At 39.3% G+C, this 11,772-nt stretch overlaps 1 long non-coding RNA gene across 5 annotated transcripts; it reads right to left on the bottom strand.

Annotated features, from left to right (window-relative positions):
* Positions 1-1,327: 1,327 nt before the first annotated feature.
* On the bottom strand, positions 1,328-6,940 carry LOC143413701 (uncharacterized). Of its 5 annotated transcripts, XR_013094312.1 has the most exons (8): positions 6,836-6,940; positions 6,524-6,604; positions 4,883-5,064; positions 4,356-4,756; positions 3,646-3,802; positions 3,285-3,393; positions 3,058-3,179; positions 1,328-1,898 (listed from the first exon to the last, which is right to left on the bottom strand). It is a non-coding gene; the product is annotated as an uncharacterized LOC143413701 (long non-coding RNA). The 5 variants fall into 5 exon arrangements; XR_013094311.1 differs by lacking the exon at positions 6,836-6,940 and having other exon boundaries at positions 4,356-4,784; positions 6,524-6,768; XR_013094309.1 differs by lacking the exon at positions 6,836-6,940 and having other exon boundaries at positions 6,524-6,767.
* Between the last annotated feature and the right edge of the window lie 4,832 nt (positions 6,941-11,772).

Below are 11,772 nucleotides of genomic sequence, written 5' to 3'. Positions count from 1 at the left end.
GGAGTGAGAACGCTATGATTATCTTTGACCGAATCACAGCAGTGCTCATATTAAAAAACAGCATTCCCTCTCATGTGATATTGCTTAATTAACATTAATGATGTGCACTTTAACAACTAGGCTTACAACTATAATATATACAGGGGTGGAAAAGTGACTATTACCTGCAGGGTAAACGTTAGCTAACCAGAAGGCAATAACAATGTAAACAAAAAACACCTGCTTAAAAGATGAATACAAATGAGGAATGGTGGGAAAGGTGGGAGTACTGTAATTACCTAACGTTACATTATTATTTTCCATAACAATTTAGCCCCCTCCACAATATTAACTGACGTTAAAACAGTTAACTAGCTATTTATTGATTAGCAATTAGCGAATCATGTAACATTAGCTTAATGCTAAAAATTTAGGTTACTATCACATTCAGACAAATAATTTCATGTAGGCTAACGTTACCTACCTCTGTCTTTTTCTCGTTTCTCCTCCTCTTCTTTTCTCTTTTTTCTTCCCTGGGCACCTGACAGTTTTGGCCGTTTTGACATCTTGTGTTGACTTTTTGATGTGGTGACGTCCAAAAGGAACCATGATACGGGAAGGGAGGGGGCGCACCGTGCGGGGAGGGGGGGGGGGGGGGGGGGGGGGGGGGGCGTAATGTTGTAACAAATAATATTTCTATTAAATAAGCTTTACATTGCATTTTAATTAACGTGGGATTATTTTTTGTATTTAGAAATAATAGTACCAACTTTTTTTTTTTTTTTCAACATTTGTGGCACTGGCGTGGCGCCCCCTGATGGACGGCGCCCTTAGCATTTGCCTATACGGCCTATGCCACGGGCCGGCCCTGTCTCACAGCAAAGGATCAGACTCACTGTGCATGACGGCTCAGGCCAATGATGTCTGTTAGATTGTCAGTTGTTGTGCTTCTGTACAGTTAGGGTCACCGTCTCTATTTCAGAATAATTAATATGCGGAAAACACTAAAAGTTGATTGTCTTCCAATATTCTAGCATAATTAAAAAACTTTGACTTTGTAAGTACATATTATTAGTCCTAATGCCAGTATGATTCTTCATAACTCCTGCTTTGAAATACTGAACTTTAAAATTTACTTGATGAAAGATAATTTACAGTGGCACTCTGTCAGGATAATTCTGACTATAAGATCACTCTATTAATCTGAATCCTTCTGAAATGTGCTGTGAATGAATGCTGATGCAACTCACTGTGGGAAAGCTGTTAATAAAATGAATCTCACATGCAACACATTCACAGAGGAAGAGGACACAAAGGGAGGACATGCAGAGGCTGTGTTAAAGTCAGAAATCCAAATCTTTAGTCAAAAACAGGCGGCGGTTACAAACAGGAAGACAAGCAGTCCATCAAACAGTCTACAGGGTCAAACATACAGAGAATTCAAACAGCAGTAAAAAAATAACTGGACACTGAAAAACTTAAAGCAATGTGAGACACAATAAAAGGAAGAAGCGCAGTATATTCACTGAATTATCATCAATTACAAAAGAGAAAAAGAGAAAAGGAGAAAAACAATGATTTCTACGAAAATAAACCTTGATGGAAACATACAGAATGTAAACTGTGTGAGTTTGGTGAACTTTGTTAGTAACAAATGAGAAAAAAAAAAGAGAGACAAAAACTCAGTATTCATTACATTGCATTACATTAGAAAGCATCTAAACATTATGGTCGTGGATTTTAACAGTCTTAGTTCCGCTCACTGTCATCATTATAATCATCATGATCAATGGCGAGGTCCTGAGGTGGGTGGGGCTGTCTCTGGTGCTGTCACCATGAAGGAACAGCATCTGGCACATGTTGCTGAAACATCCCAGTACACTGGTGTAGTTTCCTCTCCAGCTGTTTGACATTTGACACTTCAACATTAAGGGGAAGAAGAAGAAATAGTGTTAGGTCAGGTGACCATATGGTTTCTAAAGTAACTGACAGGGAGTAACCAGGCCGTTAGAAATGGATGGCAGAAGTGGCGCAGCTGCCCCTCTGTTGGTCTTCCTTGGTCTCTTGTGTTCTGGGGGCCTCTGGATGTCTGCAGTTTTGATCTCCTCCATACCTGCTTCATGCCCTGGTGGACGGGGCTGTGGCCCCCCACACCCTCTAGCACATAGGTGTCAAACTCTGGCCCGCAGCCTAATTACATTTGGCCCGCGAAGCCATACCAAATTACTATTAGAGCTGACCTCTAATAGCTAATATATATAGTTTAGTATTAAGCTTTGCTTGTTCCATATTCAGTTTTTCAGCAAAACTTGTTTGAGTCTATAAGAAAAGATTCATTCTCATGAATGGAGGAAGATTTTTTTTTTTATATTAATGTTAGCCTGCGACTTTGTTCCAGTTTTGAATTTTGGCCCACTGTGTATTTGAGTTTGACACCCCTGCTCTAGCAGATCATTACATGAAGGAACCTTTTAAAAAGCACGTCCATGCTCACAGGTGTACACACGGGTGCTCACACACACAAACTACACCCTTTTTGGCTCCTACCTCAAAGTACACTGTGCGCTGTCGATATTATGTGCTGCACAATAATGTTTAATATTTAGTATTTACTGTTATATTCACATATATCATCGTGATGTTGTTTATTGTATTGCTCTCCTTTTCTTCTGCTGTTTTTCTTTTTTCTTTCTCAACAGGTGATCTAGGTTATTGTATTGTATGTATTTTTTTTTGTCTGCTTATTTAGTTGTTTTTTGTTTTTTTGCTCTTTATTCCCGTCCCTCTTCTCTGCTGTTTTTCCCCCTCTTCCTTTCTCCCTTTTCTTTTCCTCATTCAAGTCTGTCCCGTATCTAGCAAGTGAAAGTAAAAAATAAATAAAATAAACAATAAAAGGTATATCAAATAGACCATTACGGCAAGGCTGGGATGGTCAATTTGGTAAAGTAAATCCGTTGGGCATCTTTCTTCGCCTTTAGACAATAATTCTGATGGCAAAAGAACCAAACGGGACAGGCAGGAAAAAAGAAAGAAAAGAAATGGATGGCATGTGTTTAGAGGTACTGTAGCTGTACTTACCAAAAGCAGAAGCACACAGATGACAGATCAGATGCTGAATGTTGCAGGAACATGCTCACGTGCGGTGGTCATTCAGTGCTGCTCCGGCAGGTTAGACAGTCCAAGACTGATATCCTGCCCATCTGAGAGTTTGAAAACACAGATGCAAAGATTTATTTTGTATTACACTCAAAGTTGGATGTTCATTTCTGTCCTTTAAAAATGTTTGTGTATTTGAAAGCACTAACATTTAAGGATGACTTGGATCGTCTCCTTTAAAGGGGAGACAAGTGTATCCACTGATCCACGTCACTTTACCTGGATGATGACTCCTCTCCCCCTCACTCAGAAACACTCCTAATATAACCAAGCAAATAAATAATATTGAAGATTTACTTACATCATTACAAAAACATCAAAAACATCTCCCTTTGATTCTATTTCTCCATTCCTGCTGAACATCAGGCAACAAATATCTCAATAAATCACAGTAAAATGTAAAGCACATGTTTTCTCTGCTTTGTCTAACCTCTGCAGAGCCTCTGTCAAGAAAAACATATCTGTAAGCATAAAACAAATATACATTTCATAACACGTCACTGGACAAACCTCGGTCAGTTGATTTCCTCTGTGCAGTGTAGACGAGCATCAGTCAGCAAGTCAAGGTGGTGAGATGGACTGGTGTCCCTTGTGACTCAGCTGGTGCTTCTGAGGAAACACCACCGTCTCTCCACACCGTCACCATCTGTGAGCACAAACTGCTGCTCTGCCAGCATGTAGGAAATCACATATCACACACACAGGGGTGAAGAAACATTAGAGCTCAACTTTGGATACTTTAGATCTAAACAGATAAAACTAGCTCTTAGCTTCAACAATCAGTGAACAGACAAACAATGATACCAAACTGATTCTGTATGAATACAATATGGTATTTTCAATACAGGTGTCAAATTAATTGATTAAAACTAATACAGATATATGTATATCTTTTTTTTTTAATAAATTCGTTTGCTAAATTATAAGAATATATATATATTTTTTTCATTTAACAATTGCAACTGAAATAAATTAAATATTGAACAAAAATATATTGTCACATTCTGAGCATGCTCAGCATGCTGAAAAACTTGAAGTTGCTACAGATTTTAAGAAGTGATAATTATAGGAAAAAAACTTCTCTTTTTCATCCGTTTAATCAAACATTTGATGCCTTAGATGTCTCAGTCTATAACGTTCTGCAACTACAACTAAGCTGAAGCTTGGATTTGGCTGCAGGTGCCCCTGTACATCCTTCTCAGCAGCACACATGTGGGTACCATTTAATCACACTTCTTCCTGAGCTTTGCTTCATCACAAGACCAAAGGTGGCATCCCGTGTCACGGTCATATCATCATCCAGAAGAAACATTTGAAGAAACATCATGGAGAAGAAACATTTACGCGCCTCCTGGTTTTGTTTTCTGATCCTGCAAAAAGACTGAGGACAACAAAGCCCAGAGAACACGAGATACACAACATCCAACATTCAGACTCAACAGCCTCCATAAATGAAGAGCACCAGGTTGGTTCAGTTATAGTAGATATGAGCATACTTCACATTACTGGGTATGAATAATAATCAAGAGACAAACTTTAAAGATGCAGAGCATGATGTCCCACCATCAGACTGTAAACAAACATCCACCAGGCTTCTTTGCTGGCAAAATTGATGATTCTCCTATCAGGGATCAGTAGAGTGTATTAACCTGTGGTATAAGCAGCAGTCACTTAAATATTACTGTTTCAGATAAGAAATCTAGCACATAAAAGCCAGGGTGGGAGGGATCTCTGCAAACTGACTTACCTCTGCAAGTGTGAAGCTCAACAAAAATCTGACTCTCCAGTCACAGACAAACAAAAAACTCCAGCTGGGAGATAGAAAACGCTGTCTGGGTCTTGCTGGATCTTGCTGGTCAGAGTCCACACATTAGCAGAGTGCTTCTTGGTCCCACTGGCCCATATGGACAGTGACTGTGGAGAACTGTTCTGGAAAACAGAAAAGAGAATTAAAATAACAAAAAGCCAAAGAGGATTTCCACAAAGACTCTCTTGGAATCAGCAATCAAAAAATCACTGGTTCATATTTCAATTAAATATGAACAGGTTCCTTAAATGTTCAGATCTGATTTAATTTAACTTCCTTCACACAGCACATTCGTCCAGGCTGACAGGTAAACATAGAATTAATCTCAGGTAACATGACTCATAGTAGAGATTCAGTAAGAAAGATTGCAGGCTCTAATATTATTACCACACAATCCAAGGACACACCAACAGCTCAGATTTCTAGAACTATTTAAACAAATGTCTTCTGAATATTCAATTCAGGTTCACAGTGGGAGGGTGGGGGGTGTCGTGGAATTTTTAAAATAAAGTCTGCAACACAGAAAGAGCTGTGATCAAGCTATTTATTACTGCGCACAGGAGAGCAAACACACATCAAACATCACAGTTCAGTCATGTCAGCTCTGCCACTTCATGTGTCTCGCTATGAAACCTAACGGATCAATGGTTATGCTGTTTTGTGCCCTTGCCGTTATCAGCACCTGTAAAGGGAGTTGTTTTCTCAAACTGCTGAAGTAAGTTCATCTAGTTTTAGAAACTTTCATTGAACAGTCTATAACAGTGTCACAACTAAGCATATTAAGCACTTAAATGCTTTAAATGAGAATAACATAAAATTTCTATTACAGGAGCTAGAGCCTGTCCCAGTAGTCATAGGTAGAGCACACCTGGACAGGTCACCAGTCTGTCACAGGATTAACACAGATGCAGCCTGACTCAATCCTAAATGTTCAGCACACAGAGACACGGAGGTGCCGTTTAAAGCTTAGTGTTAACTTGAGTCACTGATCATTTGCAGTATTACAGAATCTGGCAGTCTTTGCATGATGTCCACGTCACTGTACGTTTCTAGCTGACTCTCAGGTGTGACAGGTGTGACAGCAGGAAAGAGTAATAATAGCCTGCATCCTGAGGTTTTTCATGCAGGATTAAAGGAGCCAGGCTTTGTTCACACAGCTAGGATTGTATTTTACACTGACCCTGGGTCAGTATAAGTTTAAACGAAGCACTGAAACTTGCACATATTTATTACAGATGCACTGAAGCTAATCGAGATATTTGCTGTCAGTCTGTGGCTGCGATTAAACACTTTACTGGAAACTTATTAACTCGTAACTTCGTCAGTCATGACAGAGGCTAATATTTCTGTGCTAACATCGTTTAAACAGTAACAGCTTTACTCCAATATAAGCTAACGTTTACACCGTAACTTTAAGCTAGCACCATAAAGACGGTAAAACACCTAATAACATCTACAAATGCATCTTAAAGCTGTTATATTAGCACTCGGTATATTACTAACATAACCACATTAACATTATTGACACTCGCTGACTTTTAATAGTCATTCTATAAATGCTGTCCGTTTAAACGGTCTTACCTGTAAACACTGCTGTATCCACCGGATTGCAGCCAGAGTGGATTCTGGAGTCTTCCCACGCTCCTGTTAGTGATCTTCCATCTGGATGGATGATAACAACCTTCTGAACAATCTAGCAGGAGATGGTCCATATCTATGGGACTGATTTGTGCTAATAACGCCCATTGTATGGACTGATAACAGCCGAAGCGGGTGAATAAAGTCACCCAGTCGCTAGCTGTGCCATTACCCAGCATACACCAGCACAATATTAGGCACAGCACCACCATAGACATTTTCAGTGGTTTTGAATGCAGGACATGGTTATCTTACCTTGTAAAATGCATGACAATAAAACAGCTAACCACCACAAAATGGTATTGTGTGTGTATGTATGTGCATGTGTGTGCGTGTGTGTGTGTGTGTGTGTGTGTGTGTGTGTGTGTGAGAGAGAAAGACAGAGAGAGGGAGGGGCGGGGGGGGGGGGGGAGAGAGAGAGAGATCAAAGGCGTGCGTTTATGTTAGAGTGTGCCTCCTCTCTCTTATTGGATGTATGGTATAACATGTTTATTCAGGTGCACCTTTGAAGTCTATGAGAATACTTTGCAGCCTGGTCTGAGTGGTCATTTCTGCACAGACACAATGAAGCGTGCACTCAGTTTAGAGGAGGCTGTTGCTGCAGTTTTGCACTCTCCACAAGCAGTGGAGATACTTCTGACAGCGAAGAAGAATTTTTGCCAGGCACCGAGGAGCTTTGCAGCTCATGTGAGGAGGAGGAGAAGGAGAAGGAGGAAGAAGAGCAGGAGGAAGAGACAAGACTGGAGGATGGCCAGTGGAGATCTAAAAATGGAGAAATCATGTGGCAACCCACACACGAAGAGGTCCTGCCATTTTTTCCTCCCCCCATTTTAACCCCAGGACCAACCCATTATGCAATTCGTATAGGATCAGCAGCCCTGTGAGCACTTTCCATCTTTTTTTTTGCAGAGGACATTATGCAGCTAATCCTGCATTTCACCAACCTGCAGGGGCAACAGGTCAGTAAAAGACTGGAAGGACATAGATGAGGAGGAGTTGCAGGCTTACATGGGGCTTGTGATGCTGGCTGGCCTGTACAGGTCTCAACATGAAACGACAACAAGCCTGTGAAATGGGGAGACAGGGCTCTTCTGTTTCCTGCTACCATGTCAAAAAAAAAAGATTTGAGCAAATTAATCGGTCAGTAAGATTGTCTCTCTAGGTCGCTACAGGGGGGACAAGGCTGTGGTTTCCTACATCCCCAAGCAAAGAAAAAAGGTTGTCTTATTGAGCACCAGGCACAGTGAGCTACAAGTCCAGGACTCTGGGAAGAGAAAGCCCCACATCATCCTGGATTATAACAAATGCAAAGGGGCTGTGGATCATCTGGACCAGGTAAGCACAATTATAAGTCATTTATTTGCCAAATTGTTTACCATTTCTCATTGTTATAACTGATAAAGTGAGATAATGTGACTATAATAGTTTTGATATGAGATGATAGTTTTAGACTATGATAGTTTTGATAGTTACAGTAAGGAGGGGGGGGGGTCCAGTTTGACGCCCACAGGCAGGAAGAATCTCTTGCTTATGGCTGTATAAATCTGTTCATGTCACCTGATCATTTCTTTTTGTTTTGCAGGTTTGTGGCAACTACTCCTGCCGTAGGAGGACACGTAGGTGGCCCATGTGTCTGTTCTACCACATGATCGAGGTAAGCTGCTATAATGCTTTCATTCAAGACAGATGTAATTTTTGATAGAAGACGCATATACACATATTTATGGATTTATCTTATAAAGTTCGATATCCCCGTGTTGAGCAAACAGGTTTTGCAGCTGTTTGATCTAAGATTTTCAAGTTATTCACAAAATGAATACCTATACTTTGTTTCGTGCGAGAACTCCATTCAAATGCATGTAATAGTCAGAAACGCACTGTCTCGTTAAAATAAAGCCTTTTTGTACAACTTCATGAAGCTAGCTGTAACATTTGATAGGAGACTCAGATATGCGTATTTATGGCTTTATCTTATAGAATTCAATATCCCCGTGTTGAGCAAACAGTTTTAAAGATATATGTGAGCTAAGATTTTCAAGTTATTCACATAATGAAAACCTATACTTTGTTTCGGTCGAGTTCCCCATTCAAATGCATGTAACAGTGACAAACGCACTGTCTCGTTAAAATAAAGCCTTTTTGTACAACTTCATGAAGCTAGCTGTAACATTTGATAGGAGACTCAGATATGCGTATTTATGGCTTTATCTTATAGAAATCAATATCCCCGTGTTGAGCAAACAGTTTTAAAGATATATGTGAGCTAAGATTTTCAAGTTATTCACATAATGAAAACCTATACTTTGTTTCGGTCGAGTTCTCCATTCAAATGCATGTAACAGTAAGAAACGCACTGTCTTGGCGAAAGAAAGCGTTTTTGTACAACTTCATATAAATAGCTGTAACCTTTGATAGAAGACTCAGACAAACATGTTTATGGCTTTATCTTATAGACCTCAATGTCCCCATAATGGGAAAACAGGTTTTGCAGCTGTTTGAGCTAAGATTTCCAAGTTAGTCACATAATGAAAACCTATACTTTGTTTCGGTCGAGTTCCCCATTCAAATGCATGTAACAATGAGAAACGCACTGTCTTGGAGAAAGAAAGCGTTTTTGTACAACTTCATATAAATAGCTGTAACTTTTGATAGAAGACTCAGATATGCGTATTTATGGCTTTATCTTATAGAAATCAATATCCCCGTGTTGAGCAAACAGTTTTAAAGATATATGTGAGCTAAGATTTTCAAGTTATTCACATAATGAAAACCTATACTTTGTTTCGGTCGAGTTCTCATTCAAATGCATGTAACAGTAAGAAACGCACTGTCTTGGCGAAAGAAAGCGTTTTTGTACAACTTCATATAAATAGCTGTAACTTTTGATAGAAGACTCGGATACACATGTTTATGGCTTTATCTTATAGAACTCAAGGTCCCCGTGCTGGGAAAACAGGTTTTGCAGCTGTTTGAGCTAAGATTTCCAAGTTATTCACAAAATGAAAACCTATACTTCGTTTCGGTCGAGTTCCCCATTCAAATGCATGTAACAGTGAGAAACGCACTGTCTTGGCAAAAGAAAGCGTTTTTGTACAACTTCATATAAATAGCTGTAACTTTTGATAGAAGACTCGGATACACATGTTTATGGCTTTATCTTATAGAACTCAAGGTCCCCGTGCTGGGAAAACAGGTTTTGCAGCTGTTTGAGCTAAGATTTCCAAGTTATTCACATAATGAAATCATATACTTCGTTTCGGTCGAGTTCCCCATTCAAATGCATGTAACAGTGAGAAATGCACTGTCTTGGCGAAAGAAAGCGTTTTTGTACAACTTCATATAAATAGCTGTAACTTTTGATAGAAGACTCGGATACACATGTTTATGGCTTTATCTTATAGAACTCAAGGTCCCAGTGTTCTTTTGATAGAAGACTCGGATACACATGTTTATGGCTTTATCTTATAGAACTCAAGGTCTCCGTGCTGGGAAAACAGGTTTTGCAGCTGTTTGAACTAAGATTTCCAAGTTAGTCACATAATGAGAACCTATACTTTGTTTCGGTCGAGTTCCCCATTCAAATGCATGTAATAGCGAGAAACGCACTGTCTTGGCGAAAGAAAGCGTTTTTGTACAACTTCATATAAATAGCTGTAACTTTTGATAGAAGACTCAGACAAACATGTTTATGGCTTTATCTTATAGAACTCAAGGTCTCCGTGCTGGGAAAACAGGTTTTGCAGCTGTTTGAACTAAGATTTCCAAGTTATTCACATAATGAAAACCTATACTTTGTTTCGGTCGAGTTCCCCATTCAAATGCATGTAACAGTGAGAAACGCACTGTCTTGGCGAAAGAAAGCTATTTTGTACAACTTCATATAAATAGCTGTAACTTTTGATAGAAGACTCGGATACACATGTTTATGGCTTTATCTTATAGAACTCAAGGTCTCCGTGCTGGGAAAACAGGTTTTGCAGCTGTTTGAGCTAAGATTTCCAAGTTATTCACATAATGAAAACTTATACTTTGTTTCGGTGGAGTTCCCCATTCAAATGCATGTAACAGTGAGAAACGCACTGTCTTGGCGAAAGAAAGCGTTTTTGTACAACTTCATATAAATAGTTGTAACCTTTGAAAGAAGACTCAGACAAACATGTTTATGGCTTTATCTTATAGACCTCAATGTCCCCATAATGGGAAAACAGGTTTTGCAGCTGTTTGAGCTAAGATTTCCAAGTTAGTCACATAATGAAAACCTATACTTCGTTTCGGTCGAGTTCACCATTCAAATGCATGTAACAGTGAGAAACGCACTGTCTTGGCGAAAGAAAGCGTTTTTGTACAACTTCATATAAATAGCTGTAACTTTTGATAGAAGACTCGAATACACATGTTTATGGCTTTATCTTATAGAACTCAAGGTCCCCGTGCTGGGAAAACAGGTTTTGCAGCTGTTTGAGCTAAGATTTCCAAGTTATTCACAAAATGAATACCTATACTTTGTTTCGGTCGAGTTCCCCATTCAAATGCATGTAACAGTGAGAAACGCACTGTCTTGGCGAAAGAAAGCGTTTTTGTACAACTTCATATAAATAGCTGTAACTTTTGATAGAAGACTCGGATACACATGTTTATGGCTTTATCTTATAGAACTCAAGGTCTCCGTGCTGGGAAAACAGGTTTTGCAGCTGTTTGAGCTAAGATTTCCAAGTTATTCACATAATGAAAACCTATACTTTGTTTCGGTGGAGTTCCCCATTCAAATGCATGTAACAGTGAGAAACGCACTGTCTTGGCGAAAGAAAGCGTTTTTGTACAACTTCATATAAATAGCTGTAACTTTTGATAGAAGACTCGGATACACATGTTTATGGCTTGATCTTATAGAACTCAAGGTCTCCGTGCTGGGAAAACAGGTTTTGCATCTGTTTGAGCTAAGATTTCCAAGTTATTCACATAATGAAAACCTATACTTTGTTTCGGTGGAGTTCCCCATTCAAATGCATGTAACAGTGAGTAACGCACTGTCTTGGCGAAAGAAAGCGTTTTTGTACAACTTCATATAAATAGCTGTAACTTTTGATAGAAGACTCGGATACACATGTTTATGGCTTTATCTTATAGAACTCAAGGTCCCCGTGTTCTTTTGATAGAAGACTCGGATACACATGTTTATGGCTTTATCTTAT

The sequence above is a fragment of the Maylandia zebra genome, linkage group LG18, assembly GCF_041146795.1.
Source record: "Maylandia zebra isolate NMK-2024a linkage group LG18, Mzebra_GT3a, whole genome shotgun sequence".
NCBI lineage: Eukaryota > Metazoa > Chordata > Actinopteri > Cichliformes > Cichlidae > Maylandia > Maylandia zebra.
The sequence above is the reverse complement of the archived record's forward strand: the minus strand, read 5'-3'. Positions and strand labels throughout refer to the sequence as shown.